The sequence below is a fragment of the Embiotoca jacksoni genome, unplaced genomic scaffold, assembly GCF_022577435.1.
Source record: "Embiotoca jacksoni isolate LCO1_2020_lvr unplaced genomic scaffold, fEmbJac1.0.p SCAF_16, whole genome shotgun sequence".
Taxonomy (NCBI): domain Eukaryota; kingdom Metazoa; phylum Chordata; class Actinopteri; family Embiotocidae; genus Embiotoca; species Embiotoca jacksoni.
In genome coordinates, this window is record NW_027185296.1 from 7336528 (window position 1) to 7364000 (window position 27473).

At 43.2% G+C, this 27473-nt stretch overlaps 1 protein-coding gene across 6 annotated transcripts in view; it reads left to right on the plus strand.

The window, feature by feature from the left end:
* Positions 1-27473, plus strand: part of dab1a (DAB adaptor protein 1a) — a 213620-nt gene that overhangs the window by 133795 nt on the left and 52352 nt on the right. The gene's annotated exons all lie outside the window — the stretch shown is intronic.

The following is a 27473-nucleotide window of genomic DNA, read 5'->3' on the forward strand; positions in this document are numbered from 1 at the left end:
TTTACGCACGGAGGCTTTTCCATTCCCGCCGCATGTTCCTGGTGTGTGCACACTTTGGAGGGTGGGCTCACAATGGGAGGGAAGTGAAAGCAAGTGTAACGCGGTACAGTCGAGGTTATACGATGATGAAGTGTTGCTGTAGACAAGAGAAATGTGGTCAATGGTCTGTGGGTTATACAGGCGGTTCTCCTGTCGCTGGGTTTTTGGCTGATGGAGGAAGAGAAAACAGTCGACAGAGTTGAATAGGCAGCCCCGGTCAGTTTGCTTGCTTTGGGGGGCGGGCGGGCAGGGGGGGGGGGGGGGACCGGGGCCCTGGCTGCGCTGCAGCTAAAAGCCGCATTAATCATGAAGCTGTGGTGCTCTGCAGACCCTCACTCTCCTCCCTCTTTTTATGTCTGGCACACCACCTGCATCAGCTTTACATGTGGAGCTGCTGTATACAGTAGATGGAGCCTATACTGCATGTAGCTGGTTTGTGTGAATGTGAATTTCAAATGAGATTCCTCTTGCAACACATGTCATCAGGGACTATTTGCTTTGGGTTTGTCACAGATTTAACATCAGTAGTCCAACCACCTGCATGTGTGTGTTCACTTAACTAATGCTCTCTGTTCTGAGGCATTGTCAGTTTACTTACATTTTTCTAATTTGTGATATTTTTTTTGACATATTGTACTAAGTCAGATGGACATACTCATATAGTCCTGATAGCTGTAGTTACAGCCACACATACACATCATAAAATATGATTCATCTCCACAGTTTAAACTACTGCTCCCCAAAAAGTGCCCCAAAAAACCAGTCAAAACTTTAAAACAGTAATACTGTACATACAGCAGATGCAGCGATCACTTACTCCTGTGTTTCTACAGCTTTAAAAGTAGAAGTGTGAAAGTAGGCTATGTTATTTTCGATTACTTTTCTTAATTAAAATGTGTCTACTTTTCAAGGATTTGAATACTTTTTCCACTTCTGCCAAACAGGCCTCTTACTTCTGCCTGTATGGGCCCAGCTGGCGACTCTAGGTTGTCATAGAAACCCAACGAGTATTGTGTGGAAACTCTCAAAGAAAACACTGTTGAAGGCTCTCTTTCTCCCTCTTTTGATTCTCATCGCCGTCTGCTCCGTCTACAGCCTCCCTTCTCTAATTATTATTATTTTTTTTCCCCCATTCTGTCACTTCTTACAACCCAGCCTGCCTCTTGCAATTTATGTTGTTCCCTTGCAGTGTGGTGAGTTTTGTCTCTGTGCAGTGTCTATAATGATACTTAATGCTGGACTAAATCTTAAACAGAAAAGAGCTCTTTTTGGTTTATGTAGTCTTGACATGAGGACATCTTTGAAAGTCGGACCTTACTGTTCTGGTTCCTAAAGCTTTTTTTTCGCAGCCTTTGCAAAAGTAGTTTTGTAACTAATTTTGTATCTCACTTGGAGACATGTGGAAACCTCTGATATCTGGAAAGCCTTCTTTTCACACAGAACAGTTTTATGCTGCACAGAAACTCCAAAGATACCATGTAAATGTCTGCATAAAGTGACTAGCTTTAAGAAAATAAAGCACTGCCTAAAAAGAATTACATCAGGCTCAAGGTCTTCCTTTAACTATGTTTAGCGTAAAGTTTAAATCATATACACCACTGTCTTAATAAGAAACATTTAGAACTGTTTAGAGTTTTAGGCAAACTTGCTTGAAAACCTAACTTAGCCTGGGATGAGTCAGCTTTAATCCAACTACAATTTAAATTTTCTTTGAGTCTTGGGTGTGTGGATCACAAGCTTTAAGAGGGGAACACATTTTTGAATTTGTCAAGAAATTATTGTCTTGAAGCACCGCGTCAACCAAAATGTTCCATAAATTGGTCAAGTTCGAATCATAACATGTTTTCCCCGCTGCGTTTGACTGTAACCTTATCATTCGCATAGCTGCCTATTCTGAGGCACCCCATTGACTCTTGTTGCTATGGATACAATTCAACGCTACAATTAATCGACAGCCTATTCAAGTTACCTGCAGGACGTGACAGCGCCTGTGTCTCAGTGGCATTTCTGTAAATTAGCTGTAGTGCAGACAATGAGCAGGCAGCTGCAGCATAATTCAAATTGTGCATGAAGGAAACTAACATTTACCAAGTTGCCTGTCTTCATTATTTTCTTCTTCTGTTTGACCCTGAAGCCCAAAGGGAATACCTTTTTTTTTTTTCAACCCACTTTATATCTAACATGACAACAAGAGCGAAATTTAGTATTTGAATATTCCAAACGCAGTTATGATTGAGGTAAAAGTTTTCCGTTCAAAGGAGAACTGCTGTGTAAATGCAATTCATGTTTGTCTTGCTCCACCGCAGCGTGCACTTTTACACAGACCTCTGACAAACCTGTCCGTCCCTTGTCCACAGGAAAGTCATTTGTGTCCAATATCAAAACAGGCAGTTCTTGTGATCCACTTTTCACTGCTGCCTCTGTAAATTAACTCCAGTGCACTTGGGGTGTCTGAGCTCAGCTCTGACTCATGATTGAACCAGGACTGACTTCTCCTCAGCCCAAGATGCTGCAAAAGCACTTTCCTTTAACCTCCTCGTATCCTTATCAAATCTACACCACTGTCAAAGGTAGAATTGTTACACATTTAGGTAAAAGGGAAGAAAAGAAATCAGTGAAATGTACTCCTGCAGTATTTTAAACAGGCTGTAACATGTTAAGTATTGGTATATTTTCAGTAGGGGATCCATCATTACACCGAGAGGAAAAGAGGGAGAATTGACTGGCTCCTGGCTGGCTGCCCTTCCTATTGATCCACTCCGTGTGTGTGTGTGTGTGTGTGTGTGTGTGTGTGTGTGTGTGTGTGTGTGTGTGTGTGTGTGTGTGTGTGTGTGTGTGTGTGTGTGTGTGTGTGTGTGTGTGTGTGTGTGTGTGTGTGTGTGTGTGTGTGTGTGCGCGTGCGCGCGCGTGTGTGTGAAATATCAGACTTTCAGATATAATTGACATCAAGAATATTTTACAGCCCACTGGGACTATTCATGGATATACGTTCACCATTTCTCCGCATTTATTTACTGCAAAGGAAACGGGAAGTACGTGAGTGTCTGGCAGATCAATATCCACGCAGACAACCACATTTCTAAGCCTTAATGTGCACAAAACTATCATTACCACCAATCATGATTACCTCTTGAATACAAACAGGCACACTAAAGCACATTACCCATGCCCACAGAGGGGCTGTGAGAGAGCAGGGCAGTCCATCCAGAGGTTCAGATCAAGCTGCCAGCTAATCTGCCTCTGCAGTCTGTAATCTCTAATCTTTTTAAAACACTCGCAATCTTTCCACACCACTGGGATTAGCATCAACAGACACAACAGCAGCGCGTGCACACACACTTTCACTTCCCTTACACTGTATTTGACCACAAAAAGACTGCTGCTGCGTGGGTTTGGCATGCGCTGCTTTTGGAGCTGGACTTCCAGCTGTAGAGTGGCACTCTGAAATGTGATAAGTAGATGAACTGAACGCTGTGTGTTGTTTACTTGTATGCAGAGTAGAGTCTGACTGATATATCGTCGGGCCAAGTTTATCAGCCAATATTTGCACACATAAATCAGTATTGGCGTATATGTTGGCTGATTATACGCCGATATGAAAACTTCTTTTACAGAACATAATGCAGAAAATATACTTAAGGGAAATTAGAAATTGTTATATTGGTGTTCTTTTTATAGTCATATATAATTATTAAATTCTCACAAGTTGAGTGCACTGATACAATAGAGTAAAATATCCTGCTTAATTGCATATCTTTGTCACAAGTGTAGAAAGTGTTTGACAACCACCTTTTAGACATTACTCCAAACAATGTGTTTACATATCCTGTATCTTTAGTTAGTTACATATATAAGGGGCAATCAACCCTTGAGTTCCACACATTTTTCTTGCTACTGGTTGGGGCACATCTATTGTTTGAACATGGTCCTGAAACTTGAGCAATGAGTGCACATCATATTTTGTGTCAAAATTTGGGGAAACGGAAAGAAGTCACAAGGGGTCAGATCCAGTGGTGAGAAGCTATGATGGTGTTGTTGTGGGCGAGAAACTTGTGCCTTGTCAATGTGCTGTGAGCGCCACAGTTCATGTTGTTTGCACCAAATATTTTTCCTCAGACGCTTTTGAACATCACAGAAGAACCCGATGTTGACAATCTGACCCTGAGCTCTGAATGTCAAAGAAAACCCACCTCGTCGCTCTCAAGACCTCATGCACCTTTTTTGGTCTTGCACAATGACCTTGTACCCCTCTTGAAAAACGTCACCTGGTGCTCACAAAAATGTGTCTGACTAAGGTCCTGTTTTTGATCAAGCAATGTGACTTTAAATACTTAATCACAAAGGTTATAACTTTCCCCTGCTCTGTGCATGACTTGGTGCTGTGCTCTGTTTGCGCACAACAGGAGCAAATAAGTGTTTGGACAATTAAAAACATACATTAGATATTGGAAATGTTAAAGTCCTACATGCACCAAAATAAACTCAAAATCTATTTTCGTTGTCACACTAGATCAACGTCCACACTGCTTCTTAGTGCCAGACTAACAATGACTGTACAACCACTGTGTAATTACTTTTATTTTGTCATTCAACAGTGTCACAAGTCTTTTTATAACCCTTTGCTTTTCTGTACTTTATCACTGCGCTACATCTTCATCATTACTGTGTCCTCTCTGTTTTCTCAATCTCTGTCTTTGATTCTCCATCTCTGCCCTGTTCCTACTTTCTCTGCTTCACTCAGCATTGTTATACCTCTCTCTCTCTCTCTCTCTCTCTCTCTCTCTCTCTCTCTCTCTCTCTCTCTGTCTGTCTGTCTGTCTGTCTCTCGCTCTTATTCCCTGTCTCTCCCTCCATCGCTCTCTGCCTGTAGCGTAGCTTCAGGGATCCTCTTGTTTCAGATAAGCTGTTGATTATGGAACTGAGACTCTTGGAGTTCCTTCTTTTTTTCTTCTTCTTCTCCTTCTCGCATTCACATCACATTAGTATTTCACATCATTATTATCACAATTAATCTATATTTCCCCCGTCCGTCCTGCTCCAATCATCTATCCTCCTTTCTCTACCGAATGCCACATTGGGATGAAATCACAAAGGTGTTTACTTGATTAATTAGTTTTCACAGCAAACAAAAGCACTTTAGAAGAGCCATTTTCAGGAGGTAAAGACATACGCACACACATGCAGATCCATGCACCACAGTGGAGTCACAGCACATTAACACTTCAATTAATCCAACGCCTTACATTCTAATTTCCCCAGAAGTCGAGATCCGTGACCACCTCCCCTTCCTCAAACCACACACACACACACACACACACACACACACACACACACACACACACACACACTCACACACACACACTCACACACACACACACACACACACACACACACACACACACACACACACACACACACACACTGGTGATATACGGTGCCCTGTGTCATGCCTCAGCAGACCCCAACAGTGTCACATGCTTCTTGTGACATTTTAGGCGCTGGACAAAACGTGACAAAGCGTCATGAATTACAATTTAATTTGTTTTCTTTGCCTTTCTTTTAGCCACGTACAAAGGAGCAGAGATGCCTGGTGTTGTACAATATTCTTTATTCAAGGAATACAATAGATAATGAATGCATGTATGGAGGGAGAACGGTTTTGTTGGGGTTTGCTGGGGGGTTTGCTAGCGCCTCCTCCCTGTGGAGCAGCTCCACTGACTCACTGTGAGACTGCAACAAAGTTAGAGAAAGAAATAGAAGAAGACAGGAAGGGAAAGATCGTTTCCTCAGAGGATTTCCGCTTTGTATTTCTCCCCCTCTTTCTTCCTCTCTTTGTCTCTCTCATGATTTCTCTCCATCTGTGGTTTTCTGTTGATGCTCACTAATGAATTTTTAACCATCCCATGATTCTCCCCTTTGTCTCTCCCTTACTTACTCTGTGTTTGTAAAGATTAGCCACAATTCAATATCCATCATTACACTGTCTTCCGCACCTAATTCACTTTTACAGTGTGTTTACTTACGTAGTGCAGCAGTCATGATGAAGTGACATAGTCTTATTTTGAAAGACAAGGTACAATAACCTTTTCAAATTCCTCATAGGTTAGCGTCGACTTATATGGTGGACCAGAAGTTCACAAACCTTTTAAACCATGTACCACGATCTATCAAACCAATTTTCCTAATTATCACTTCCAACTGTAGATATCAAGTTCCCTAATTTCAACCTACAATAGCTTGAAAAAGGTTAAATAACAACAACAATACAAGGCGACTGTTTCAAAATCAAAGAATACATCTCTTACTTAGAAAAAGCACCACTCGGGGGCTCAACTACTCAACTTCGCTTTGAAAAGTTCATCTGACCTGTCAGGTGCAGCATTGTCACTTGCCTCTCAACTGTTTTTTGGACTTTGTAATTAATTCAAAATTGCACTCCTTCCGCTTGCTAAAATCATCGACTGAGGAGTCTGATTCCGACTGCATCAAGCTGACGTTAGCGTGTTGGTAGGTCAGTTGTGATGTGATGGCACCCTGCATGGCTAAGCAAAATATTTAAATGATTAACACCTAATTTTTGCATCCTAGTTTGATGTGGATAGGAAATAAGGGGTGTCTATAAGAAAATTAATTGAAATTACAATTTTCTGGGACTTTGGTCACTTGGGGTACAATTTTGTGAGGTCTTTCAGCAAGGCTCTTACGTGCCACTATATTGGAGCTGCGCGTACCATCATTGGTTCATGCTAAACTATTTAAGCAGGTTAACCTGGTGGGGAGAAATGTGGTGGTCTAGCATCTGTGTCCAGAACAGAAGAGCTGTCTCTGAACCAGAACCACATCCCAAGCTGCCTTCCTGCAGCACCTGGGGCCTGCCTCATGCTCAGGCTCAAAGGGAGCGGATGGGTGCCTAGAAGCTCCTCCATTCAGCCTTCAGAGCTCACACTTTCTGACGCCCACTGTCCCACTCACATATTCTCCATCCATAAACACACATGCATCCCCTCATGCATTTTCACACATTTACAAAGGTATGCTGCAGCTCGCCGTAGTGATCACAGAATGAGGTTTTATGTGGCTTCATGGGTCATGAAATCCACTAAACCCATAAACCAAGTTAAGTTTCAATTAAGGTCAAAACATTAAAATGATCAAAATGGGATTAGTTTTTTCATGCAGCATTAATGCAACAGTGAAAAACCTCTGGGGCCTCGCCTTTAAGTGCTTTTTATATCTTTGCTCGCTGTACTCTATCTGTACCTGATCAACCTTTTTCAGGTAGAACTATAGATACTATTCCATAACAAAAGTGATTAAAATCCTGCCGTTTTTATGCCTACTGCCAAAATGTTTATGTATGAGAAGAAAATTAACTAAGGCATAAAAGAAGAGGTTAAGGCTGAGGTGAGTAATAGCTGAAGCCTCACAGTGTCAGCGGGGCTGCAGAGCTGGAAGTGGCCATTTCACTGCTCAGCCTCGGTCATTTATCCTCCACGCTGAGTCGTCAACCCTCACGTCTATGAAGAACGCACACACCTGTGCACGTTCACAAACTTGGACACACACTGCTCTACTATTTTCTCATCACACTACCTCCCACTGTGCTTGTACATGCACACTCTTTGGGCCCTTTCATACGCTGCCATGCGTTTAGAGAGGTGAGGGGAGTAGATTGAAGGAAGTCTGTCGTGTCTCCGATCAGTGTTTTCATTGGCAGTTTTCTGGACCTGCTGTGCAGAGGTCAGTCGCTTTTGCCACTGCAGTGACCGTAAACGGAGAGAGTGGGAAAGGTGCACTTGGTAGAAAGTATATTATGCCAGCAGTGATTGTGAAGATCATTTCATTCAATCATTTCTCATGGCTCTTTGCATGCCACTGTATTTCAGCTGTTGAGATAAACCCATTATTATGGCTTAAACTGAAGACCTACTCATATCAAGTGGTCCCTTTTAGGGCCTGAGGTTTTCACCACATTATTTCTACCTTGATTGCAACAAGTTTTGGAGGTTTGCAGACTAGATACAGTTGATTTAACAAACAAAAAAAAGCTCTCAACTTGTTTTTTAATGGACCTACAGTATAAGGGACAGTTTGTGCTCTTATTATCAAAGAAAAACTTGTTAATGTAGGTATCTATTCATATTTTTGTGAGATGTCTCACTTGTCACCTCCACCACACTACAGGGAAGTATTGCTCATTAATCAGTTTGTGTTTACCTCTCAATCATAATGTCTACAGTTTTAATGCAAATCCAAATACAATGATGCACGGCCCCTAAAAGGTTAAAGTGGGAATTATTTTTCTGCATTACTTCTGCGTCACTTTTTGTATTCCTTCTGATCACATGAACAGTTGCAGCTGCTCTATCTGGCTGTGATGGGCGAAGCCATGGCTGGGTATGGTTACTGTTTGGACTTTGGCTGCTGCTGTGGTTCAATCTATCCGGCTGTTTGAACGTGCAGTGTTTCTTGACAGATATGTTACCAACACGTACCGGGGGGGAGTGGGGGGTTCACAGTTTCAGTGAAAGATCTGGTAAACCAGCAGCTCTAGTTTTCTAGTTTTCTTTTCTAAATGCAGTGGTGCAGACTTGTGCCTGATTAGCCAGAGCTGAAGGTGTCGACGAAAAAGTCACTCTAAAGTAACGCAAAAATAGTACAGACAAAATCCCCACTGTGACCTGGTGTGGGCTCTGTATGATGCACACATCTAAGATAATATAGGTATGCATGTTTTTCCATAGACACAATGCTGCAGCTTTGGACTGTAAATTTGATCTTAATGTACTCTTGTATTCACAAATAATGCACTCATGCGTTTTATACATATTTTTAACTCGATGTGTAAAAGTGCTCTATAAATGTATAATTGTACACTGAATGTAAATGTATAATTGTTATATATAATTCAGCAAATGCCCTCGTACACACATAATCACCACCTTCCTAATGATTCACTTATAAATGTTGTTTACAGGCAGTCGTGTAAGAGGATTTGACCCACAGGCACATAAATACACATTAGGAAGAAAGATCAAATGAAGCCGTTCTCACTCAGATCAGCCCAGAGTCAGCCAGTGTGGCTTTGTGCTTTAGATTGAGCTGTGGAGCTTTAGTGCTAGCATGTATTTAATAGACAAGCATTTAGAGGAAATTAAAATACAGCCGTACTATTCATTTATGAAAGCCAAATCCCGCTTAATGCTGCATTAAACAATTTTTGACAACTAGTAAGCAGAAGAGCCCAAAACAAATCTCAGTGAGGAGCTTTGATACTGTATCAGCTTATCAAGTTCTCGTGACTGAGCCTGTGGCAGTTAGCAAACAATTGCCTACTTATCGAGCAGAAGCAGAGCCACATGGACGCCCCATTAGAGTCCTCGTCCTCTCCACCTGTGCAGCTCAACTCCTGCAGCTTCTGCTTTGCTCAGAGAAATAAGTAGGTTTCCTTTGCTCACTGTTGGTTTTAAACTCCAACAATTTGTCCTTTGGCTGTTCAATTTAACCCTGATCTATTTGTGAAAGAATTGCTTGTGTACACGACTAATTTGGGAGTGTTGTTTTATGAGATGGCATCATTTTTATGTGTTAGACCAGCAAATTCAATCTGTTTGAAAGGCGCTTAAAGGTGAAGGGAAGTGCTGGTGTTGGTGAAACTGGTAGGACTGTCAATCCTGTTATCTAACAAGGTCTTGTATTATTTAGTGTGGACATATAAACAGAACTGCTTAAAGTATCTTTAGTGTACAAACCAGGCACTGGACCTGATTAATGAAAACTCTAAAAGTACTCCCAGAAAATATGGACTGAAAGTTAATTCAGCAGATTCAGTGGTGCTCTTTGTGTGTGTGTGTGTGTGTGTGTGTGTGTGTGTGTGTGTGTGTGTGTGTGTGTGTGTGTGTGTGTGTGTTTGTGGTCGGTCATGCGGAGTCCAGCTCTCAGTCAGGGACCTTCTTTAAGGACGAATGGAGGGTTCAATCACCTGCTCTCAGGTCATTTGTGCTCCTTGATCGACCAGACTGACGCGCGCACACACTTACGCACACACTCTCACACACACACACACACACACACACACACACACACACTCGAATGATGAAGAGGACATATAACTGAAGAGTAAATGATTTTTTTCAGTATAATAGTGCGTTTGATGGCTCCCTCACCCCAAGGCCATGACCCTGCTCTCCGTCTTTCTCACTCTCACACACACCCTCACCCTCCCACCCTTCACCCTACACCCTTCAGTGTATGAGCATTAAGATAGGCAGCTTTCAATTAGCTGGATGTGCTTCCAGATAACAACTCCTTTCTATCCACAGCAGTCTGAGGGCTGATGAGTATGATTTGTCATTTATAGGAACGAGGGTGTTAAAAGACCACCCAGTCAGCCATGAGGCCAAACTGATTCTGCATGTGTGTATGTGTGTGTACATGTGAGTGCATAAAGCTGGATTAATGGAATAGGGAAGCTCTAAAAGCTGCAAGATAAAATGACTGTGAATTGGTTTGATGGTTTCAATCACATACACCCATAACAGCCACGCCTGGAACTGACAGAAATATTTGGCCGAGGCTCGTTTAGAAGTTGATAATGTGTCGTGGATGACTGGACCGCCATGTTCAGTGTGTGTTTATGTGTGTGTATGATTTAAAATAGCACACAGGATTTTATTTTCTCTGCAGCTTCACATTGCTTCGTTCCTTTGCAGCAGCTGAAGAATGAAGCTGTGCTTAGAAGAGATTGTACTTATAAAAAAAGGAGAGGCTTTTCTTCATTTATCTTCCTTTCCCATGTGATGTTGTGAATGTAAGTTGGCAGATCAGGCATGGAAGGACTGTTTGATGGCTGTTTCACATCATAAAGCACACTAAAACAATTTACTGCTGCAGTTATAACGCTTCTGTCCTTCTGTCGACATGTAAGCAAAAAGATAAAAGCAAGAGAAATTGCGTCAAAGGGTAGGTTTGGAGAAAAAAGTAAATTTTTTTGAAGTATGCGTTTAAAATGAAGTGACCCAGTCAAAAACTACTTAGAGCTGGTGGGAAGCAGAAGTGGAGGAGTGAATGATGGAGGGAGGAATAAGCAGGAAGTGAGAGATGGAGAGAAGTGAGGTGAGAAATGGCTGTGATTGCCTGGCGTGCCTCGCTGAGTTCTGCTGTGTTATTAGTCACACTACTTGCTTATGTGATTTGCCCAGCTCACCTGACCCAGCTCTCACCTGCACTCTGCCACCTGGCATGTGCGTGTGCCCTTGTGTGTGTGTGTGTGTGTGTGTGTGTGTGTGTGTGTGTCTAATGGGTTTTTAGAGCCGGTGATGAGTCTACTGTCGCTTTCTCTCTCCCCCCTCTCTGGAGGTTCCGCTCGCCCGGAGAAAACAGACTCTGGCCTTTGCTGTAAATCGCCCCTTGAATGAGTTCTTACTGTGATCCCCTCACGCTGCCTTGGACCAGAGCTCTCTTGAGAGAACAATTTAATGATAAACGGAGGCCAGAGGAATGAATGGAAATGTGTGCTGAGGGGAATATTTGAAGCTGGTATTGTCTATCAGGTGGCTGTCCCTGAGAGTGTACCTCTTCACCAGAGTGGATTGACCTCTGCAATTTATTACCTACACCCCTGACATCCATCACATCTCAGCCCTCAGGGACACACACACAATAATAATATCACAGCAGCCACATACAGCAGGCCATATGACTGCCTTCCTGGTGCTGTGGCTGCCTGTATGGTTATTAAATGACTGACTGGGTGGTGCTGTTTCTTCCTCTAATGTTATCTCTACAACACACTGCCTCCAACGTGTATAATTGATTGAATGCTTTGGTATCCGGCATTCTGGCTGGATGTTTGGATGTAAGAGTGGTAGTATCCTCTAGTTTCCATCCCTCAGAGCCCCCATGTTCATCAATACCCCCAATGGACTCCTTCCTGATCCTTCTCCTTCACTCTCCTCACAGCCACTTTCATCCATCCTTCCCAGTTAATGTGTATTCTACTTGTTAGAAGCCTCTTGTGGACTTGCTTCTCATCATGTAAATGTGGCGGCATTTTTACATGTTGGCACCTTGTTCCAAAGATACCGGGGGGGGGGGGGGGGGGGGGGGGAGTTTACAGTCACCTGCCAACAGCCACCTTACTTGGGATCACATAGTAACATTTCTTTACCACAAGCCTTCCAACCCATACAACCACATCGGTTGATTTTTTTCCTGCTCTATAATATGACCCACAGGAGTGTTTCTTAAATCAGCTAAATCGGATTAGGTTTAGGCACAGAAACTGCTTGTTTAAGGTTCGGGAGAGATTATGTTTTGGGGTAAAATGAAGACTTAAATCATATTGTCCGATTACTACTCCCATAAAGTTATCCAACCTTTGTCGTCATAGTAACAATAAACGTCATTTTAAAAAACAGTCCCCACTCATGGTTGGAAATGGGAAGCAAACAGCAGTCTCCTGCGTGACCTTCAGTGTCATGGCAACAGTAAACACAGTTTTAAAAAACTGTTCTGACTTGTATACATTCAACCATCCACTAATCTGCCTCCTCCCAACAAGGACAAACATCTGGACTCGACGTTGTCCAAACTGTGCCACTTCTCCGGGACATCAGACTGTCATTATTTTTGCGACCACTAGAAGTCGCTTTACTTTAAAACACAGCTGTCGGTCATATTAAGCTGCTTGCACAAAAGACTTACGGAGGACGACTGCATGGCTTCTGAGTTGAATTTTGTCAGATTAATGAAAAGACTATAGTTGTGCAGGGCTAATAAACCAAACAGAAATTGGAGCCAATTTTAACTTGTGAGGAGATTGCTGTCATGTCATATCACTGTTAAAATGTATTCTCATTGATTTGTTTCCTCTTTGCAGACCGGTGAAAAAAAGACAAAAATTACTTTGAAAACCAAAATAATTATCAGACAGTTTGTCTCCTTAAATTGTTTACAACTGAAATCTAAACCATATGATTACAGTAAACAAATACAGTATACAAAACATTTTAGATCCAGTATGGGAGAAAATTAGAGGCTCAACCTGTTTGCATTGTTGGACTGTATTACATAGGCTGCTAATAAATTATGAAACTGATGAGAACATTTAATAGAGAACCCTTTAGTGAGAACTGGGGTGAATATCCCTGGTGCTCACCGTGGGCATTAATTAAGGCTTCTACTGCAAAATAAATTTAAATTAAATTATTGGGGAAAATGAAAACAGTTCCTGCTCCTGTTTTGGATACACAGGCGCCTCCACTTATTCTCACTCATTAGATACCGAATACCACTTCAGCCTTGCAGCTCTAACCAAGACAACTGTATAGAAGGCACTATATTCATATTGAAATTTTATCCTAAGGTCTTAATCATATAATAGTGCTTGGTACTGATCTAACCATTGGGAGCAATTAGGGTTCAGTGTCATGCTCAAGGACGTATGGATCTGAGGTTTGAACCACCGACCCCCTGATCTTCCTTTTGAGCCACAGCCGACTCACCTGTATTATAATAGAGCCATTATAACCATATATCTAATGAGACTTATGCCATTACTTCAATAGACAGATGGAATGTCTACAATGTTGCAGACTCCCAGTCTGCTAAGGGCCCTAAAGTGAGGTGTATCTGTGAGTGTGCTGTGACGGAGGCCAGGAAGGTTCTCAGGGGTGGAGCTGTAAATTAAGACAGCAGCAGAAAGAGAGGAGGAACACTTCCAGGTGTTGCAGAGCATTTAATCACTCACCTGTGAGACTAATGAGATGAGCCGGCGGACCATGCACACGCTCGCACGCACGCACGCACGCACACACACGCAGCCATACATACTTAAATGAATGTGCACACTCGAAGACTGGTGGGACTAATTATCCAAACTCTACCACAGTGAACGCACCGCCACAGCACGGCTGGCGAAGGCTTATTCAAACGCATATACAAATACATGACAGCTTGCTGCTGCTTCCCAAACTCATTACACCGCTCATCTCCTGCTCCTCTCCTCATCTCGCCGCCGACTGAAGGAGTCACAGGAGGAGGAGGAAAATAGAGCAGAGTGGTAGCTGGTAGGTCAGGAGGCAGATAGGTAGAAGAAGCAGCTATTCTCCGACGCTGTCTGTGGCTGCAGGCAGCGCTACAGGTAACAAACACATCAGTCACATACACAGCGCACCTGTTACTGTACAGATGGCTAGCCCTGGGAGAGAGGCAGGCAGAGCAATGAAGAAAGATGAGCAATCAGACAGAGAGAGAAACACAGAGGAGAGGAGACAAAGGGAAGGGAGGGACGATATTTGTCATGGGTAGATTGTTAAAGGAGATCGAGGAAGGGGAGACTGCTTGGGGTGGGGGGGGGGGTCAGGGGAGATGCACCTGTTTGTGTAATGCTGCGATAATGGGAGTAGGGGTGAGGGGAAAGATGGAGGACAGAGGGAAGAGGAGGGAGAGGGGGAGGGATTTCCTCACCTGCGTTTTCTGCTGGGATTCGATAGTCCTGTGTAATCTAGTGAGTCTCTGCTCTCTGTATCATTACACACACACACACACACACACACACACACACACACACACACACACACACACACACACACACACACACACACACATCTGCATCTTTTTTTTTTTATCTGTCGTTCTCGTACATAAAGAAGTAATACTCATCATTTACCTGTACCCTCATCAAAGACACTGTAATATTATCCAAAGAGCTCTCTGCTCTTGAGAGATCTTCCATTATCATTTTGTCCCCTGTAATCATAGAATAAAAAGGTTTCCGTCTATGTGGGTGCGTGTGCATATGAATATATGGTGCAGATGTGCCTGTGCCCCCAGCTACATCTCTTAATCTCCTGTCTATTAGCATATTCAGAATTCTCCTGTAGCTGGTGGAGGCATCTGATAGGATAATTTAAAAACCTCCGCTGGCCTTCATCTTGCTCCAGGAAGCGAGGAGGACAACGCGTTTTGGGAATAAGATGAAAAGAAAGAAAGGATTGTGCCAGCCTTCTCTCTCTCACAGTCGCTCTCTTGACTGATCTGGCTGATTTCTGAATGAGCTGAAAGTCTGAAAAATACAAATGCACCATCAAAATTTAACTTAAAAGAAAAGCTCTTTGCTTTGGATTATGTTTGTTGTTGGTGCTTTGTTTCGGTCCATTTTTAACCCTAACTTTTAATTTTCATTTGTTTAATAGCTTATCTCAAACTGTGGGGCAGATACACCTCAGTGTTATGGTTAATTGTTTATAGAGCACATTTATGATGCTTATAGGAGCTCGAAGAATGTTTAAAATTCTTCAAATCACCTTTTTAATAACTGCATTGATTTGGTCTCAAATCATTTTCAACAAACCAAAGAGATCCTTGAGCGAATATATTTCCCTCTGACATTCATTAGTCTGTAAAACATTTTCTGACTTGTTCTGCCATTGTATTTGGAGACCTTCATGAATGTAGACTTACTTTCATGTTGAACCAGCTGATATCTGAGGCAGAAAAAGCCCAATTTAGCACCGGCAGTATTTGTTTGGGGTGTTGCAAGAGTGTTGAACAAAAATGCCTGAAATATGAATACTTCTTTTTGATTTTTCTGTTTAAATGTGACGCCCTATATCGCGTAAAGCCATCGCTGAAGATAAAACAGAATCTCCACAAGTGCAGGCTTGTGTCTTATTCCTGAGAAGTGGGGAGGGGTCATACTGAACAAGGAGCGTCCACCGGCCGTAATATTAATCCACATAGAAGCAATGGAGCTCATACAGGGAACACACACACACAGTCAGCCTCAGCTTTTCAATTTTGGGCAGTTTTGTGTATGTACTGTGTGTGTTTGTGTTTGTGTTTGTGTTTGTGTTTTAGTGTGTGTGTTTGAGAGAGAGCAAAGACGAGGAGGAGGAGGAGGAGGAGGAAAGGGAGAATCAGATTGCCTATTCCAGTCACACAGATAGTCTTCCACTCCTCAGCCTGTGACAGCACATTTCCTTCCCTCTTCATGCTGGTTGCCTCTTCACTACCAGCACTCTCTCTTCACTCCCGCATCCTCCTCTTCATCTTCATCATCCTCCTACTTCTTTCTTAAATACAAATTCAAATCAGCTATATTGGAATGACACTGATCTTTATATAACCCAACATACATCATAATAATAACAGTGAAATTCTTGCTCTTTCAACTGCTTCCTTTACCTCTTCCTCTTCCTCTCTCCCTGTCCTCCTTTTTTCTTTCCTCACACCTCTCCGCAGCTTCCTCGGCCCTCTGCGCCGCTGTATGTATTGGTATCATTAGCAGCTACACTATGATGGATGGCACTGAGAGGCTGGGCCCTGATGGGGTGGGACTCTACTTAAGCACACCATCATTACCTGCATCACGTAAACATTACATACAGGCACACACACACACACACACACACAAGTAAGGATGCGTCACACCTGCGTATCCGCACCAGCGTGTATTTACAACTAATGCATGTCCATAACAAATGACGTCATCTCGATCACACAGGGTAAAAATGACTGTTGAATTTTAACATCCCTCCCTTCTCCATCTCTTTCTCCGTCTCACATACACACCTACAAACAGTCACGCTCAGAGACACACACAGCATTTTCTGAGTTTTAAGAGGTTTGTATTGACTCAGAGCCCCACAGGAAAGTGAATGCCAATAGCCCCTCCACTCTCTCAGAGTTCAGACAGACCAGCAGTCCAATAGACCATAGGGTGCTAAAAGGGTCTATTTCAAGAGCTGGCAGAAAGTTTCACCTCCAGGAACTTTCACAGACTCCATATGTGGCATGGTATTTTTTCACATTGCCATGGTGTGCGTGTGTGTGTGTGTGTGTGTGTGTGTGTGTGTGTGTGTGTGTGTGTGTGTGTGTGTGTGTGTGTGTGAGTGTGTGTGTGTGTGTGTGTGTGTCTGGCTGGAAATGTTTGCATAAAGTTCAAAGAGTTTGGAATTCAGAAATGGAAATTATGCAAATCGTGTCCTGAGTATGACAATCCCGTGGTGATTCACTCTCCGCCTGTTGATGGCATCAGAGGGTGAATTTGTCTTTATCTGGGCTTAATGTACATGTGGGAGAGAAAGAGGGATGGACATCCAGCAACTAGTACAACAAACAATGTATAATGTGAGATGAAAAAGTGTTACATTTCCAGCATATTGTGAGCTGTAGTTACTCTCCTGTGAAGTGGTGTTCTGGCTGATCATGTTGTCAGAGTCCATAAGAAACAACAAGGCCTTATTAAGCACAGACACTCAGCAAAGATTGATTTTGTTTGGCAGTCTGTGATTTAACTGGAAGGGCAGGCGACTGTGACAGTGTGCGTGGGCGATTAGACACACCGGCAGGAGGCAGTAGCTGTGACTGACTGATGGCCACTGGTGTCAGGAGGCAGCACCGGGAAGGGCCGGGGGGGAAGATGTACTTGTACCCCCTTGGCAATTTCTCCCAAGGGGTTGGAGGGTCAGATTCAACCAAGATGTCGCCTCTGCGCTCTCACTGGGCTCAGAAGACAGAGGTGCAGAATGTGTCCCTCCCCCCCACAGCGCAGACAGACTGACAGAGTTTGTAGTCATCGATGAAGTTCGCCCGTTGGCTTCTCCAGATGGGTGTCTTGCTACAAGTCGCTGGCAGTGAGCTGTTAAGCTGGGGCTCGCCAGCGGCTTGCGAGTGAAGAAGTTCGGGGATGTCACTTGTTGAAGGTTGCCTAAAGCATCCTTAGCTTCTTTTAGTCTTTAGTCATCCTCGACTCTGCTTCCATCCAGTCCTCACCCTTCTTTATACCTCATCTTTCCTTTTTTACTTGACAGCATGTTGCAGAGACTGAGCAGAATTGTGCTATTTTATAGTTAGTATGTCCTAAACATTGCAGTGAGCTGCTTCAAGTAAGCACCACAGGCTGATAGGGACATAGGTTTACTCTGATGAGTGTAATTATATGACCACACTTGATATGCTATTGGTTCTTTGTGTCTTGCCAAAAGGGCTCCAACCTCCTCATTGACTCTATAAGACCTCTGAAGATGCCCTAGAGCAGGGGTGGGCAAACTACGGCCCGCGAGCCACATCCGGCCCGTTGGTCTTTTTAATCCGGCCCGCCGAAGATTGGTACAGAATTGCCCAAATCAAATCATATCATAATTATGACTGCATTCATTTGACCTTGTCCTGCAATACCTGGCGGTCCACCAGGTGGCGCACTAGGCGCAGTGATACATTGACTTGATTTTGTGCCGAGTGTTTAATAAGGAATGGACAACTAAATACTTTTTCACTGAAGTCCGGTCGAAGGCTGTGTGTCTTATTTGCCAAGAAACCGCTGCGGTTTTAAAGGAAGACAACATCAGCCGTCACTTTTCCACCAAGCATGCTAATTGCGCTAACAACCAGTCAACGCGGGACCGGACGGCGACCGCTCGGAGGTCGGCAGATAGTTTGCAGGCTCAGCAAAACACCTTTATCCGACAAACTGCCATCCAAGAATCAAGCACGAAGGCAAGTTATTTGCTGGCATTCAAATTGGCAAAGACCAGCGAGCCTTTCTCCGAAGGGGAGTTTCTCAAAGGGTGCGTGGTAGAGACAGCAGGTGTCTTGTGTCCCGAGAGCAAGAACAAATTAGAAAAAATGAGCTCATCACGCAGGACGGTGACTCGCCGTGTTGAGATGATTGACGAAGACTTGGCCAGCAAGCTAAACAAAAAAGCGGAGTCATTTACATTATATTCCTTGGCACTGGACGGAAGTAATGACATAAAGGACACCGCTCAGCTTTTAATTTTTATCAGAGGGATTAATGACAATTTTGAGATAACAGAGGAGTTTTTGGCCGTGGAATCCCTGAAGGGGAAAACGCGGGGAGAGGACTCGTATGACGGCGTGTCGGGAGCTGGTGTCATGTCCCTTCACACGAGACCCTGAAACGGCGCCACAGGAGTTGCAGTTGGAACTGATTGATCTCCAATGTGACACCGTCTTAAAGGAGAAGTTCAACTCTCTTAAACTGGATGAGTTTTATGCTTCATTAAGCGCAGCCAAATTTCCAAACATCCAGAAGATGGCACAGAAGATGCTGGTGTTGTTTGGCTCTGCGTACGTGTGTGAACAGACTTTTGGTGTGATGAACACCAACAAAGCACCTCACAGATCCCAGTTGAGTGATGAACACCTCAGATCTGTTCTGAGAATTGCCACAACAAAACTAACACCAGACTTCGATGCACTGGCAAAGAAGGGTGATCAACAACACTGTTCCCACTAAAAGTGAATGTATGTATTAACACTGTAATGCCTTTTTTATGTTTATGTTTGATATGGATGCATCTGGTGCTGGCCCGGCTCGTCTGTCAAATTTTAAAAGTCAATCTGGCCCCTGAGCCAAAAAGTTTGCCCACCCCTGCCCTAGAGTATCAGGTACCAACATATTATCAGCACATCCTTTAAGGTTTCAAATTTGCAAATTGGAGCCACCCTGGTTCAGACCACTGCAGCCCAGGAGCAACTCAATTTTTTTCCAACTCGTTGGTCAGGTCTTTCCACCTGCCCGTTTCTCCTGCATCCAACACGCTGACTATGAAACAAACTCTTCACTTACACTCTAATCTGCCCAGTCATAATGTTTTGACTCAGTGTGGTTATCACTTGTAAGTGAGCTTTTAATACTTAAAAATAACATGGTAACATGGTCGTGGACTGGGATACACAAATCAGACTTCTCCTAAAATGATATTTTGATTTCAGCTACCATGCCTGTCCTGACTACAGATTCAATATTGATGGTCCTTTTTTTTTTTTTTTTCAAATTTAAAATCTGTATACTTCAATGTGTGGGTGCCCTTGAAATCATTCTTTATGTAAAGTAACGTGGGGCCAGATCGCTGTGTCACCCACTACTAACAACATGTCAATCTGCCATATTGCATCCCCAGAATCCAAATATTGTTGAAGTGGTGAACAGGTAGCTGGGAGCTTTGATTGGAGTTTGAAGATATCTATATATCTGTGTCTCTGGGTTTGAGTTAAGCCAGGGATTTGTGTTAAATGTCATCCTCTCCCTGCTCTCCCCTTGTTTCCTGCCTGCTCTTCACTATTAACTGTTAATTAAAGGAAAGGAAAAAAATCAAAACACATCAAAAAGCTGAACAACTTCAAGGCTTCATTGGAGGACAGATTAGATCAGACTACATTTGCTGTAAAGATCTAACAATATAAGTCTGACCCCTTTTACATTCATCAGACAGGCTGCAGTCTTTAACAGTAACCTGTAATAATGTTGCATTAGTATTAAATCAGGTTTCCCCAGTCTCCTCACAGCAGACTTCATACTTAATGATTTTAACTGTTATATAAAACCATTAAGTACACACACCTTATCTGTTGGAGTAACTTGTGCCTTGTTCACCGTAGTTAACGTTCGTCCAGCTGCTCAACTGGAACAGATGTCCACAAAAACAGTCAAGGAGTCTTTTAATATTTACTGCCAACAGTAAAATGTATTTATATTCAAAGCAGGAAAGTGTCGCTGGCACAGTTAATAAAATTTTTAAAATCTTTGTTGGAAGCATGTAAAATTAAGAGTCTAGCTGGTTCTGACTGTTAGCAGCTACAATGCTGTTCTCTGCTCTCTGACAATCAGCTACGACTTGTGTTAACCAAGCAGCTGCTCCCTGATTCTGCTAAATATTTTAGTTTTAGCATTAGTAAGATCCTCTGAGAAATTATTGACATTTTATGCTTCATAAACACACCTGTCATCCCACAGGTACATCAGGTCAATACATGGTGTACCCTGCCTTTCCTCCAGTGTGTGCTGGGTTAAACTTCAGACCCCTTTGACACTGCCAGGATAAGTGTGAATGGATATGTATTTAATTAGGGATTGCTCCTAGATTAAGTAATGTGTATTGTGTGTTGATGAAATGTCCAGACACACAGTGAAGCAGCAGTAATCCCGAATCTTCATCCTCTCTTTCATCCATCTCTCGGTCTCTGTGTCTGCCTTTAGAGGCACAGTTTGAGAAACCTGTGGTTCGTCTTTGTGTGTGTTTGTCTGCCTGCGTGCGTGCGTGCGTGTGCATGTGTGTGTTTGTGCAACAGCTCCGTGCCACACCATGATTAAGTGTTTTGAATAATTGATGATTGCACCCCTCATTAAGTCTCAGTCTTCTGCTCCGGCAGACTCCGGCTCTATTTTTATGCACCAGAATCCTCTCCTCTTCCACTCCACAGATGTAGCCGATCCATCACTCACTTTAGGCTCAGCTGAAGGTGGTCCAGAGGGGGTTGTGGGGGGATCTAAATCATGTTGAGTGGACATTTTTACCAGGCCAGCACCACAATACACAGTAGCTCACTGATGATGTTTTTGTAGAGAAGAGAGCGACCCCTGGCTTCAGAGCTGAAGGGGATACAGTGACTACAACCGGCCGAAACTCTAAATTATGTTGTTGCTAAGCCATGAGTGTGAGCATGGTTCATTTATCGACTTCTGTTGCAAAACCTCCTTTCTATTCCCTGTACACAATTTATTTATTAAATCACCCACCGCTGATGCATAAAATTAAATAGTAAGGGGCCCCTGAAAATAGATTAAATATGGTATTTATTTGTATCTGAAGGTTTAAGGAAATGGTGGTCAGAGGTTCTGGTTTGTGTGCTCTGTCAGTCATGAAAATCCATTGCCATGCTGCTGACATTTGCCTGCTTCTGTTCATTACAAGCAACCATACATCAGTGGATCACCCCTGGAGAGGCTGCAGATACACTTCCACCTCCACATGTTGCTCAGTGTTGCAGCAGGTCTGGCTGTGTGAAGGCCATCTGATCTGAACTGAGCACATTTAAATGAAAGCATGATTTGCTAAATTGTCAGTCACACCCCAAATGCAGTCTTCAGCACATATGTTTTGCATGTGTTCATAGGGAAGGTGAGAATGATGTGGGTTGTTGTAGTCGAACAGTGGATCGGGGTTGACAGACAGACAGACAGACAGAGAGGGGGAATCAGAGTGTGGGTTTGTTAATAAAGGCATATCCACAGTCTGTCAGCAAAGCCGCTGCTTCCTCTCTGCATGAAAAAGACAGCCTTACACACATTGTTGAGCAGGACCAATTTACATTTTAGCACATTAACAAGGCAGAGGAGACACACGCACACACTAACACACACATTCAACATACACAGGGGAGGTGCAGGGAGAACGAGATTCATTTTCATCTATTTCCCCTTAAAACATGAGAAAGGAGGAATTCCCCAAAGAGAGTGCAGCGCTTTGATATATACAGCCCTGTGTCTGTAAATAGGTTAGGTGATGTGCGTGTTTGTATGCGTGTGTGCATGTTTTTGTGTTAAATTGCAATCTGCACATGCACGTGCGCCTTGTCATCTTGTGGGGTATCCTATTTCTGCCAGGAGATTGTGGGTGGGGAAGTGTATGTGCGTGCTGCACGTATGTTTACCTTTTCCTGATGAGGCCTCTGCTGAACGCTCTTTCTAGTCATTCATGCAGGCAGGGAGCCATGTGGAGCAGCTAGAGCGCCTCAGCAGCCCGTGTTTCCATGTTTCCCCGCAGTGTGCTGCTGTGCTGGCTGGTGGCCTGGCCGACTGCCTGCTGAACTAGATGCACTGTGGTCCCTCTAGGACTCCGGGGCTGCTGCAATAGCTGGTGCTCCATCCACGAGACAGCAGCAGTAAGGACTGTGAGGCGTTGTTTGTATGTGGTACAGATGGAACCACTGTCGAAGTCACAATTTGATGGCTTTTTCAGAATGGCTTTTCTAAAGCAGTGACAAAAATGACCTTTTTACCAAAGACCTGCTCTGTCATGTATTAACTGTACTGTATGTAGTGTGTTGAGTTGTGATCATATGCATTTCGACAGTTGCCTCTCACCAGGTGATAACAGCATTGACCCATTACGATGTTGTGTTCCTTCTTGGCAGCCAAACACCAACAGTCTCCTTGTACCAAACTGTACAAAGACGACATGTGTTTGTACAGGTAACTAGAGAGATTTTTTAATGTTTACAAATTTTGTCATATTCAGCTGCTAGTACTGTACTATTCCACTGAAGCTTTTTGTGGTTTGCTCTCGTTCGTGTCAAACAGCAGCTGCAAGATTCTTTATAATCACCCTCCAACAGTCAAATTATCAGAGCTGTGTTTGATTTGTTAAATTCATGCTATTGAACTTGTCTTGGATTAAGGCTGAAACTAATAATTATATCCATAAAAATATTGAGAACGTCTTTAACTTTTTACCAAATTCAATGTCCATGTTAGCACTGGCGTTGTCTATGGTTAATTGATTGATAAGAATTTGATCAAATATATCAACAGACAATTTGGCAAGCTCACCCACAGTGCAAAAAGTGCAGGCGCTCAACCCGTTGACTGGCATTACTTCTTTTATTGTTAAACGTTTGTATTTAATAACCATTTAACGATTTATTGATTATAGATGATTAACTTATTTGGAACTCTGATCAAGGAAACAGATCAAATATTTCTTAGGTCAGTACCCACATTGAAGGGCTGCCTTGGTTCACATGTTAGGACAGGTTGCCCACTGATCGTAAGATTAGCGGTTCCACATGCCCAAGTGTCTTTGGGCAAGGCACCGAGCCAGTTGCTCCTGATGGCAGGCGAGCACCTTGTACGGCAGATCCGTCTCCATCGGTGTACGAGTGTGTTTGTGAATGGGTGATTGGGAGGCAAAATTTGTAAAGTACTTTGTAGACCACTAAACGCTGTCTTCCACCGGAAGCAGCTGCTTCTGGCTCGGACACGGCCACCAGAGCTGACTGCAACCATTGCCTAGTCTATTTCTGACGGAAATATAATCCCCAGGTAACTTCAATTACAGACCATCAAAATGCATATATTTAGTTCTTCATCTTCACGTATCTATTAATCAAATGTTTTTACATGAATCTCTGATTAAGGACACTGCTCTGCACTTATTGTTGACAGGACAAAGTGCAGTGATATGCAGCCGTTATCTGGGCGTGACACTGAACTTCAACCCACAGTTCATGGTCTCACATCCTTTCTTTTTCTTACTGACTGTATTTCCCCCTCCCTCTCTCTCTCTCTATCTGCCCTCACACACACACACACACACACACACACACACACACACACACACACACACACACACACACACACACACACACAAGTTGATTATCTCATTCACCTATGGGCACGTCATGTCCTTCAACCTCTATTAGTTGATCTTTAACTCTCTTCCATTTGTCTCTGTTGCACTGTTTCATTTGTTGCTGTTCTTCATCGCTCACTGAGCTGGTTGAACTGCTGGAGTTGAGTTGCGACTATATTTTTTCTCCTACAGCTCATAAACAGGTAGGTTTTATATAATTCATTTTCACTTCTTTATCAGACAGAATAGACATTTATTCCTCTCTTCGGCTTGCTCGTGTACCAGTTGACATTTAATGATGCGTGTGACCATTTGGGTCCCTAAAATTACATTTAATTTAGTCTGTTTGTGAACGTAGCTCAAAGAAACGTTCATTTACCACTAAAACATCTGAACAACAGTAGTATATAACATGAGTTAACCTTTAGCACTCACAGTGCTGGTTATTCATTAACAAGCACAACTCAAAGGAGAAGTGTGTCGCTGATAAGGACTCAATGTAATGGCGTCAGGATCCAAAAATGGCGTGGGTAAAGTGTGTGTGTGTGTGTGTGTGTGTGTGTGTGTGTGTAGGGGGGATGTACAGAGCACAAGTAGTGTGGAAGGTAGAGTAGAAGGTGGTCTCTGTGATTATTCATTATTCAGATGGCAGGAGAGCTGAATGAGTGGAGCCACTAATCTACACTCTGAGCCTGATGGACAGAACACAATTACCCCGAGAGAGTGGGAGGTGAGAAGACAGGGAGGAGGACGGAGAGCCAGCGTGCCCACCTCCTTCCCCCCTTCTCTCTCTGTTTCTCTTTCTTTCTTTTTACTTTCCATTCGCCTGGCAGACTTTACTGTAGCCGCAGATGATTTCTGGGCATTAAGCTACTGTTGGCAGCCTCCTGTTTATGGAGTCACACACACACACACACACACACACACACACACACACACACACACACACACGCTCACACACTCACTCACACACATGCACAGATCTTCACATCACCCACTCGCGCCTGTTGGCAGCGCCCCAGTTGCGGATGTCCAATTTGCCGCTCGCTCCCTTCTCCTTCTTGCCTCCGCTCTGTGTCTCCTCTGGTATGGCTTCAGATTGCTGTCTAAATCCAGGCACACTAAGCCATATTCACATCCTGCTCTGCTGCTACATTTAGCTCACGTGTTGATTCCGGGTCAAACCGCCACTACACTGTTCACGATAGTTTTTGATGGTGCTACTCTTCCCTTCACTTTATCTGCACGTGTGTACAAGGCGGGGAATTTGTACAGCTGAAGCTTGACATGGGCTGCCTTTTTTTTTTCTGAGAAATTAGCTTGTTCTCCCCTACAGGGACTGTAGCTTTAGATGTAGAACTCTTCCCCGAGTCTCCAGGGAAACGACCATATGTCTGGAGCCTTGGAGACGTCTGGAGAGCGGCGCTGCAGCAGATTTTCCATTTTCAGTCTCTGAGTCTCGTCTCTTGCTCATTTTCACCAGCGACCTAGTGCCTGCTTTGCTTGCAACAGTCGGATGGGTTGGACTCCTTCAGATAAGTGAGTCGTCCTCTCACGGGAGCAATTTTTGCAGGCAGAACCTAAACTCTGAACTCATTTCACAAAGTTTTCTTGATATGTTTTTTGTTTGTGCACTCATTGTAACACCACAGAAACAGCTCTTTGAATTTAGATTTTATAGTTGTAGAACAGAAGCTGTGATTTTGAGGGTTAAATCAACGAGACCGCCTCTTTTCTGGTCCGGTTCGAGGATTAACAGATTGCCTTTCTTAAACACAGGCTCCAGCTGCTGCCTGAAAGACTTCACAGCTAGAAGGAGGAGAACGAATTCAGAGAACAAAAAGGAAACAGAGGAGAGGGACAGACGGGGACATGTTCAGGGTTAGAGCTGAAGCCGCTCAAACTCCTTCATTTCTCTTCTGATTTTACTTCCTTGGGCTTTTTTTCCTCTCCCCTTTTACCCTTTGCTCGTTATCTTACTCACCCACTCTATGTTTGCTCACCCCTCACTTTCTTTACACTCTGTTCATTTCTCTTCCCTCTAACCCCCTCTGTCTTCATACTCCCTCTCTCGCTCTCTCTCCATCCATTTGGTGGAACAGTGCTGCTGATAATGCCTGTAATTGGAGTGACTCACACTTTTCCAGTGTGTTTGGACCAGATAAAGAATATTGTCAGCATTTTGCCGACATGGCCTCTGCTGGCAGAATTAAATGGACTCTGTTCTGTTCTGTCTGCAGCAAATTAAAAGCCTCTCAATTCATCTGTTCTCGCCCAAGGCTTACAGGGGCCTCCTATTCACACAGAAACACCGTGGAGAGGGGGAGGAAGAGAATAAGAGAGATTTCCCTCTTCCCCCAAGAAGCACCAGTCTTTTGGTTTTGTTCAGATCTGCATTCAGCCACTATTAGATGGAGACAGAGGAGGAAAGAGAGGTCAAGAATGATAGTCTGAGAAGAGGTGACGAGCAGCTCAGAAGCTAGTCATATTCATTATGTAGCAGGTCGACTCGCAGCTGTCTCCTGCTGTCTTTGTACTTCAGCATCTCTAAGTAAGAATGGGACTTCTCTGCATTTGTCCGTGTGCATGCAAATGTGTGTGTTTTCATGCATTCACATGACGGGGTGAGAGTGTAAGGCTGAGTGGTTTATGGTTAGATTTATGGTAGTTCATGCCAATCAACACTTCAGAATGAAGTAGCGGCAGATGGGCAAAGAAGGGACAGAAAGCCGGGGGCCAGAGGAGCCTGTCGGGCACTCAATGGTCCAGGAGGGGCAGCTAGTATTAGTGTTGAAGAGACATTAATATACCTTGGTCCTGATAATTTTAGAGATCTTTTCTGTTTGTAATAATAATAATAATAAGAAGAAGAAGAAGAAGAAGAAGAAACTTTATTTGTATAGCACCTTTCATGCAAGAAATGCAGCTTAAAGTGCCTCACAGCAAAAATAATTACATGCAGTGTTTCACATAAAACTAGATATAAAGGAACAATTAAAAATATGGAAAAGAAATTAGATAAAACAGATAAAATGCTCAAGAAACAGATAAAAGCAAAAGAAACAGATAAAATGCATAGAAAGGAATACAAGTGGAAAATATAAAATTGAGTAATATGCATTTCAAGGCGCAGTAATTCAAGTGCATGGCAGGTGTAAGAGAGCATCAATAGTAGGTAGTTAAAGGTTAAAGAGATATGTTTTGAGCTTTCTTTTGAAAGTATTAATTGAGCTAGCTTCCCTGATATCTACAGATAGTTTGTTCCACAGCTTT